Here is a 9710-nt window from a genome sequence, read left to right as displayed (position 1 = left end):
CCAAGGGCTGCACGATTCTTCAATAACGCCATTCTGTAGCATATCCTGAACTTGTTCGGCAATAACCTTCCGCTCCGATGACGACACTCGATAAGGTTTTTGCCGGACCGGATGAGCAGAACTTGTATCGATCCTGTGCTGAGCTCGAGAACAGGGTAAAGATGGTTGCTTCTATTTTTCGAAGAAGTCAAACATAGAAGCATGTCTTTCCAAGAGCTCGACCAATATTTGTCGCTCGTGTGACCGTAGGTTCTTACTAACCATGCTTAGAATCTGCGACTCGTAGGAGCAACTGCATTCGCAAACGGCCAAGCATTTATGACCTTCTTCGTCGTTAACGGCAGCAATAGAATTTCCGATGGCATAATCAAAGACGACGAGCTTCATTCCTCGAGGAAGTAAAACAGGCACTGGCGAACAGTTAATTGCCCACAAAAACGTGGCTCGGTTGCTAATCGGTACAATGCAGCGACGCACTAAAGCCCCAACCAGACGTACGCGTTGGAACGCGTCCGCAGGCGCCGTGCGCCTGAGAGAGATTGTGGTTGTGAAGAGGAAGAGGCAGAAAATAGCGCCTCTTCCTCCTCACAACCACAATCTCTCTCAGGCGCACGGCGCCTCCGGACGCGTTCCAACGCGTACGTCTGGTTGGGGCTTAAGATGTCTATCGTAGCACACTGACCGGTGAGAGGTTGAACGATGGCATCAAAGGGAGATACGGCAGAAACGGAAGCGAACACGGCAACCGACCGCATGGACCATGGTGGCACTGTCAGTTCATCGGAAACAACCAGTGTGTCTTCCGCGGGCGGCAGCTCGTCACCGAGGGCAGGAACAACTTCACTGCTCACTGAAAGTTCACCGGTGCCACAGTCGACGAAAGCACCACACGCTTGGAGAAAGTCAATCCCGAGAATAACTTCGTGCGTACACTGCTGCAGAACCAGGAACTCAGTTGGGAACACCTTTGCGGCCAACAAGACGTTGGCCGGAAAGGAATAACGCAAACTCCCAGAGGATGAAGTATTTCCCCGCCGACACCACGAAATCTTGTCGATTCGTGCCAAGAAAACATAACTTTGCGGCCAATGCGATCTTTGAAGGAACGACTCATAAGAGAAATGGTTGCACCAGTCTCCACTAAAGCCGTTGCACATACTTCATCGATTAACACGTGTGTTTTGTTCTTGAGCATCGTAACTGGCGGAGGCATCTGAGCTAAATCATTTTGTGCGACCTCACCTCGATCGGTCGCGCCAGCTAGTTTCCCGGCGGTGGCGGTGGTGAAAGCCGCCGTCGCGGTGAAGGCGAACGGCGCAGTCGGGCGGGCGGAGGTGTCAAACTACGGTCAGAAGCGGGAGAACTATTGCGCCGATTCTCTTGTCGTCAGGTGCTCCTGGAATAGGCGGGCCAGGGATCGTTGTTGAGACCATTGCCGGCGCGACGAAACGTTGGTGGCTGATCGTATCGTGATGCTTGCCTGCGCCGACGACATAACCGAGCTATGTGTCCGGTAGCACCACAACAATAACACACAGGAGGTTGGCGATATGCGTTGTACTCCTGAAAAGCATTGTCGCGACGCTGTGGGACAAATGCATCTTCACGCGGCTCCTGGTGTGTAGCGGCCGGCTGACGAGGATAGCTGAAGCGGCGTTCGTACCTCGACTCTGCGTAGTGATTGCGCTGCGGCCTCGGTGGCGAGCGAGAAGTGTAGTTGTAGTCATCGACACCAATAGCAGCGATAGAAACATGATGAGATGGAACCGGAATTGGCGCAGCATCATAAGGGGCCGAGTGCACGTGTCGGGTGAGCTCTTCCCGTACAATCTCGCGTACTGTAGACGCGAGATCAAAGGACATGTAGTCGTCAACATTTGCAACGGTAGTCACGTTCGGTAACCGACCGAATTTAGGCGTGATACGCCGCATCTTCAGGGTATCGAATGTACGACAATGCCGTATGACGTCAGCTACTGTACCAAGGGTCTCTTTGTCGATGAGGAAGTGATAGACATCCTCAGCAATTCCTTTTAAGAGGTGGCCGACCTTGTCCTCCTCCTCTTCCTTTCGCCTCAACCAAGGCGCTAAAATATGTTTGGAAAAATGGTGTAAAAATAAATTTGCAGTTGAAATAACGCACTATTTTAAGAGCGTACAATGGGGAATCGGCCTCGGCGCCCGCAGCGAAAGTACCTTGAATTTGGAAGGCAATTACAAGAAGCTCCATCAATGCTACTTAGTTGGAAACACTTGAGTCGGTCATTTTTAAATGCCATATACAACTTTCGTAGTGGCACTTTCTTGGTGAAGCCAATATTTAAAAAGTTAGGTAATTAGTTTACACTAACTAATTCACATTGCAAAACGAAAAAAAAAAATTCCGCAGTCCTCAACACTACTGCGTTGGTTTGGCCCTCCTTGCCCACTCCGTCGTTTGTAAAACATTGGCTACTTTTAGCTGATATACCCTGTATAGCAATGCGTGGTATATACCTAAATATATATGGACATTTTAGCTCACGGACAACGACGCCGACGCCGGATTTCCTGCAACGTCGCTTCGAAATACACCCATGCGCGTAGTCACATATCTAAGGAAGTGCGCCATGTCGTCGCTTCTCGCTTTTTGTGTGTGCACTGTACGAAATGAAGAATGGTTTACTTCAAATCCCTATGGTCAAAACTGAACAACAAAGGCAGAATTTTTTTAAAAAATCCAGATGGCTTAATTATACTTTCAGATCAGTCGATCAGGTTCATATAAACTCCTTGGTTCATCCGAACTCGGTGACTGTGATAGGCTTAAACTCAGCTGAGCGCGATCGACATCAACTCAAATTGTACGTGCGGCTGGCGAGCGTGACGTTAATGCAGCCAACAACGCAACACCACTTGCCACCCATCACGAGCCCGTCCCCACAGAACGTAACTTCTCGCGACAGCAACTTCTCTCAACTGAAACTTCTCACGCCAAACACAAGCATGATTGCCGGCTCCTCGACGATGTCGTCTGCCATCAATTCCCAGCATGCTATGCGTACGCCACCCTTGACGTCATAACACAATGTGGCCAGTAGCTGAGCAATAAGCAAGCGAGGTGGTTTGAAGGAATTTACAAAATTAGCTTTTGTAAAAAAGTCTGCGGAACTCTCAAATCTACTTTTTTCAGGACATGACGGAAGTGTTGGAGAGGGACGTATGCAGCGAATTTTATTGACATCCATATACATCTAAATATCGCCGGATTTGCCCTTCAACTCGGCGACAATAGGGCTTTTCTGATGTTTGGAATGGGGGCGACAACTTGAGGCAGCAATCATGGGGGAGCCGCGACGTTTGGAGGCCTGTTACTCCAAATCCATGCTCGAGGAATCCTCGAACTCCAAGTTACCCAGACTAGCTACATTTGATTCCTTGCTAGAGAAAGGAGACCTAACAGTTTCCTGACTTCCCATTGGCAAATTGGACATGTTGCACTCAGGTACTGCATTAAGATTTTACATCGCAAGAGGTCCAGAAGTTGCCTGCAGCAGCTGCATTAATTGCACGGAAACAATCTGGGACATACTTTCAACGAGCCGTTCCATAACCATAGCTGCAGTCGTTGCTGAAATGGTAGAATCCATGGCAGCAGGATGCCTCAACACTATAGTATAACCATGTACTCTTTACTGCGACTGTAGTCTCTCTGCAGGAGCAACGCCTGTTATCCATTGCCTCAAGAATTAGATTATCATGGGCTCGAGGAGATGAAATATTTTAGGGCGTAGAAAAGAAAAAGAGAAAAGTTGAGGACAGTCGGAATAATTAGTTTGATGGGTCTCCTCCACTTAGGTAGCACTTCTCTGATTGAGCAACGCGCTTATTCGAACGCAAGCAGGCGATATCCATGTGTCCAACGAAATACCCCCTTGCACCCTATATTTACTCTTGCGCAAGCACCGGTCGTGTGGGCCGGCGAGAACGTTCCTGGCACCGTGCCAGTTGAATGCCGTCGCCCGTAGACTGCGTAGACGCCGATGCGTCCCGGGCCAGTCATGCCACATCTTGCGAGGTATGTACCCCCGAAAGTGGTGGTCCGACATAGAGTTTCTCACTATAGCACCTTGAGGGTATAATCTGGCGCCACCGTCTATGGGAGTTTCCTAAAGGGCACTGTGCCGTCATGGGAATGGCGGCACAATGGCCTAGTGGTTACGACGCTCGCTTTGGGACCGGGGGTACGCGGATTCGGCAAGCAGTTTCTTTTCTTTCTTGGTATCACCATTTTCTTCTTTTTTTCCTCTCTGTTTGGTGGCGCGGTCGGTTGCGCCCCGGTGCCGCGGCGGAAACCGCGATGCTGGGCGCTGACGCGAAGCGGCGATCGTTACGGTGTTGCGGAGCGCAGCGTAGCAACACCCCAAATAAAAAAAATACTGGTCCAGCCAGGTAGAATTAGGTAGAATGCCTCCTCCCTAATAGTGAGATTATAATTGGATCAAAACAGGGCCGCGATTTTGTAGCGAGGCATTATGACTTATTCTACTCTAGTCTTATCATCCAACGCTCACGGCCAGCGGATCCCGTTGATAACGCGAGCGGACCGTCGCTCCGGCCACTGAGAAAGCGCGATAAGCGCGAAAAGGCATTATTACTTTAAAGGCATCGCTACAAAATACCGGCCCAGAGGTGCGTTTTTTGGGGAATAGCATCGAGCCCTTAACAGCAGCCAAAGTTGTGCCTAGTCACCAACAGCCCAGCGTGTTCTTCGTTCCAACGCCGCCAAACAGAGAGAGAGAAAAAAAAAGAAAATGGTCATACGTGATCGAGGCGAGGCCCCGCCCCTGCACGGATTTGTTGTAAAGACAGTCGCACCCCATTCCCAAGCATACCACAGCGCAGCAACGCCAGATTTCCCTCCAGATAACCTGGTGATAAACTATGTGGACCGAGACTCCCAGAAACGCGACATGCGTTGCCACTAGCATCGCTAGCGTGATGACGCAGCAATCGCGTCCCCGTCGCGTTTAGTCGCAGTCTACAGTGACGCAGCCAAAAGGCTGCCGGAAATTTCCACTGCGCACGTTTGTGGCTGCATCGATAGCGTCGAGTTCAGTTTTGACAGGACCGTCTGACTGAATTGAAACGTTGGCTGTACGCGCTACAGACACTGCTGCTCCGGTCAGTTCCTTCGCGGGCGGACTAATTTCACGCCTCAAGGTAAGCGCGCAGCCCTTCGGCACAGTGTCGTCGGTGCCGTGAAAAGAAGGGGAAAACGTGGGTAGAAAAGCTACGCAAGCATTGGCGCGGCATGTGTTATAACGTCCTTTAGATTTATTTGTCGCGTTGCGCTGCTGAGCACGGCCGCGGCATTTCGATGGAGGCGAAATGCAAAAACACCGGCGTGCTTGCGTTATAGTGCGCGTTAAAGAAGCCCAGGTGGTCAAAGCCCTCCACTACGGCGTGCCTCATAATCAGAACTGGTTTTGGCAGGTAAAACCCCAGAAAGAAGCTTTATTTGTTGCGGTCACCGAACGAAATTCGCGACTTTTGACGAGAGACCTCGAACCACTGGTTGTCCACAACATCAGATTAAGCTATCACATGAGTAGCTTTACGTCGTCTAGCCATATTTGTTATGTAAGTACAGCGGTGGTTTTGTTGGTTAGTGCATGGCAGCAGCAGCAGCAGTAGTAGTATAGTAGTATAATGAAAATCGCTATAGCGCTAGGCGAGTTCTGCGAAATTTGCGTGGAATACAAGGATTCCCTGCGCGCGCGTAGCGGTCAGTGAAATCACTTGGCTACGGTGTTTCAGCGAACTCTATCCAATGCGTCTGCTGACTTGAAAGACCGACAAGAAGCGAGCTCTGCCGAGCCACATGTCGTTCGACACACCTAACCCAACCGATCGACAGTCGCGTTCAAAAATCGGTTGGCGGCAGCCGCGCAGCTAGCGTCCGACGTATCTTCAGACTCCCGGTTCCGGATACTTCCGACGTAGTCCCTTTAGACACTTTAACATATGTCGAAACACTCGCTACGCCGACCACCATGTAAATTGGCGGTCGATGGCGTTATATATACACCGGGTGTTCAAAATTAAGCTTTATGGTGTTTTCTTAAGTTTAGGCACTGGGAGGCACGCTAAGACCACCTGTGCAAATAAGTTATGTGGCCAGGGGGACACAAAGTGAGATAATTATCGCTATCAGCAGCCGAATTACCTAAAATTGAATAATTATTTTTTATTGACTGCAGTAAGTGTGTATGTTTGTATTGAAAAGTTGAGGCAGTCGTGTTTCTACACAGTTTCACTTAGAAGAGTTCTAGCATGTCTGTGCTCCGAGATATCCGACTCCAAATTTTAATTGTCGTTCGCATGATTGCGCATGCAAGAGTGTGGATCGGTGCAAAGCTCCTCCCTCATGTGACGCGGCTGTTGCGTGCGTCGTTTAGTCTGACAACAAGGCGGAGGCATAGGTAAAGATAACTGTTCCCCTTCCCCTCTCGGCTGGCGAAATGAAGATGTGACAGCGCCGTGTGCCGTACGCAGTACGCATGATCCTGTTAAACGCGACAACAGGATATATTTCGGCATATTTTTGTATTACTTGATATGGCAGCGGGACATCATCTTGTGAACGCGTTAGCTTCACTGTCATCTACTAGAGTGCTTCTGGAATAGCGGCGCCTCTTGTACGGAATGATAACCAAGAATATGCACGTGGAGTCCCTTCGTGCTACTATGGCAGCTTCTGACTGGACGAGGTAATCTACCGAAGAAAAATAGACGTGGTATCTGACATGAATGACAACGCTTCATTGGCAGTGCGGCTGTACGCGGCTAGTCACCCACACGGTCCCCTTCCAACTAGGCTTAGCTTCACAAAGGTGTTTCGGCGCTTTCCCAAACATGGCGAGTCCATCGTCTGACACAGACCAGGAAGACAATCATCGATGAAGACTTTGAAATCGACCTTGTCGCGTGCGTAACGTCGATGTCAGAACTCAGCATCCGACAGATTACCGATCAGTGCGGTGGCAGCGTTGGTACAGTCGCAAATGTGCTACAAAAGCTTAAGTTTCATCCCTATCACGTTTACCTGCACGAGGACCTAATTGAGGCGGACTTTGAAAGGCGGGTTGACTTTTGTAATTGGGGCCTGATGAAAATTGATGAAGAAAAGGACTTGTTACACAGAATACGTTGGACAGATGAAGCTCGGTTTTGCAGCAATGGCACTGGAAGTATTCACAACGCGCATTATTGGTGACAAGAAGATCCACACTGGCTGCGGCAGCACAAGCGTCAAGTTCACTGGAGTGTGAATGTGTGGTGTGGCATTCTCGGGGACAGGATCATTGGACCTTACATTTTTGAGGACAACTTGAACGGAGAGATGTGCACGGAAGAAACATTAGGTGGTGTTGTCGACGTCTTCAATATTTCCCTGAATGACCTGCGCCAAGTGTGGTTCCAGCACGACGGAGCACCACCACATTTTCCCACCACGGCAGTAAGCTGGTTGGACACACGTTTTCCACGACAGTGGATCGGGCGTGCAGGAGCAATGTTTTGGCCGCCGAGATCCCCTGACCTTTCTCCGCTCGACTTTTTTCTTTGGGGCTACGCTAAAGATGGGGTGTATGCAACAGATCCCAGTGATGTCAATGATATGAAGCACTGGATAATATCTGCCTGTGCAAGCATCCGTCCAGAAGTACTGCGCAGAGTTATCCAGTCAACACGAGAGCCGCTTATGCTTTGCGTTGCTGTGGAAGGGAGGCATTTTGAACATTTTTAGGGCATTGACAGCATGATGGGTAAAGTGTTTTCATGAGGTTGGTGCATGACCACAGCAAACTAAAAGCGGCAGTATGAAATATTCGTTAGCATAGTTAAAACTGTTTCTGTTGTTGATGGTGCAGTTGTTGCTCTTGGTTTCTATAAAACTTGCAATACTGGGAAATCAGCAGCGACTTTATTTGCGTAGCCCAGGCAAGGACCATGCCCGATCGTCTAGTCACGATTACGCACCCGGACTGCCTTCCGACTTCTCCGCTCGCGCCATTATCTCGGCGTGGCAGCTGCCGCCATCGTTACAGGCTGCACGGTCGCGTGTTACGACAGTAGTTCCGTATTCTTCGATTTTTTATTTCGCCAGCCAGAAGGGAAAGGGGGACAGTTATCTTTGCAATGCCTCCGCCCCGTTGTCAGACTAAACGCCGCAAGCAGCAGCCGCGTCACATCAGGGACAAGCCATAGAGAAAGAAATTCAACAAGAGGGGACACTCGGCAAAAACTGGCAACAGGAAACACGTCACCCTACGTCACGCTATACTTTTGACACCGAACGTTAGCTGCCGCGAGCATCGAAAAAAAAAAAAGAAAGTGAACTTAAGTTAACAGGCATTGATTTATTTTTTTAATTCTTTGCCGCGAAAACTGAAACGTTTTGCGTATAAATGAAGTTAAGCTTTGCGACTTATTTTCCTTGCCTTACCTAGCCACAGGTCAGTGACGCGCCAGATACATGCGTCATCCGCCAGACACTCCCCCGAAGCCAGCGAGGATGGATGCGCGCGCGTTTGCGCGCTCGCGCGCGGCGACCCGTCTGTCTCCTTCTTTTTTTCTTTTTTTAAATGTAACCTGGTTTATTGGGCTCTCGGCGTATTCTTGCGTTCCTTCTGCACATGGGACAAGACACCACTGCACTATTGGACTACGACAAGGTGAGAAATCATGTTTCACAGTCTACGACGCAATTAGGCTTACGGCACGGGACCGAGACTTAAGACGCAGTTAGCGAAAAACAGCTCGGCCATCCTGGCGCAGTTCATTTGAGTTAATGAATCGTGCTGAGACATGTTTCCGACGCTTCCTATGGGACTATTGTAACTTATTTCGGTTTTTGAGCCACACTGGCCGCACAGGGCGCCGTGTCGCAGTTAGCGAGAACTCAGCCGTGGTGTGTAGTCTAGTTCATCTTGCTAGGAGAAGTTTGTGCCGCTTTCTCTGACGCCAGACATTACTGAAAAGTAATTTCGTTACTTTCTGGGGTACTTTTGAGGCACGCTGGCCGCACAGCGCGCTGTGACACAGTTAGCGATAAGCAGCTCGGCCGTGGTGATAAAGTTTGGCGTGTAATGAATCTTAGAGGGACAAGTCTGTGACGTTTTTTGTGGCTCCGCAACAACATATACCTTCTTTCGGTACTCACGCCTGTTGAAAACGCGATGGCCGATTGCCAAGAGTGATAACATGGGGTGTGCAGCTGGCGCCGGCAGAACGCGCGAACGACGAACATATCAGAAACTTGTAATTCGAAAATTACGTCTTCTAAAGGACTGAAAAAAGGCATTGCACCCACGCATTTGAGAGCCTGTTGCGTCCGTCTCTATGTATGTACCGTACCGTCGCGTCGCCCGAGGCCAATTTTTGGAAACGCGAAGTCGCTCGTGTATTTGTGCTGCCAAAGTGCAGGAAATAATGCCCGGAAATGGGGTAATGCTTGGAAATCAGATGTTTTCATATATGTTTGGGATGAGTCGGGTATTTTCTACGCCATGTATGTAAAAGCGAATTGCTTTTTGTAAGGCCGCCCATGCACCGCTTTCGCACGTTTCGCCTCTACACGCAGTATTCCTATGTCTAAATACCAAAATGACTCATGCTTGTAACATGCTGTTACGTGCTTGCAAATGTAACATGCTTGTAATTTACTT

Source organism: Dermacentor silvarum, unplaced genomic scaffold (assembly GCF_013339745.2).
Source record: "Dermacentor silvarum isolate Dsil-2018 unplaced genomic scaffold, BIME_Dsil_1.4 Seq882, whole genome shotgun sequence".
In the NCBI taxonomy this organism is placed as follows: Eukaryota; Metazoa; Arthropoda; class Arachnida; order Ixodida; family Ixodidae; genus Dermacentor; species Dermacentor silvarum.
Note: the sequence above shows the minus strand (reverse complement) of the source record.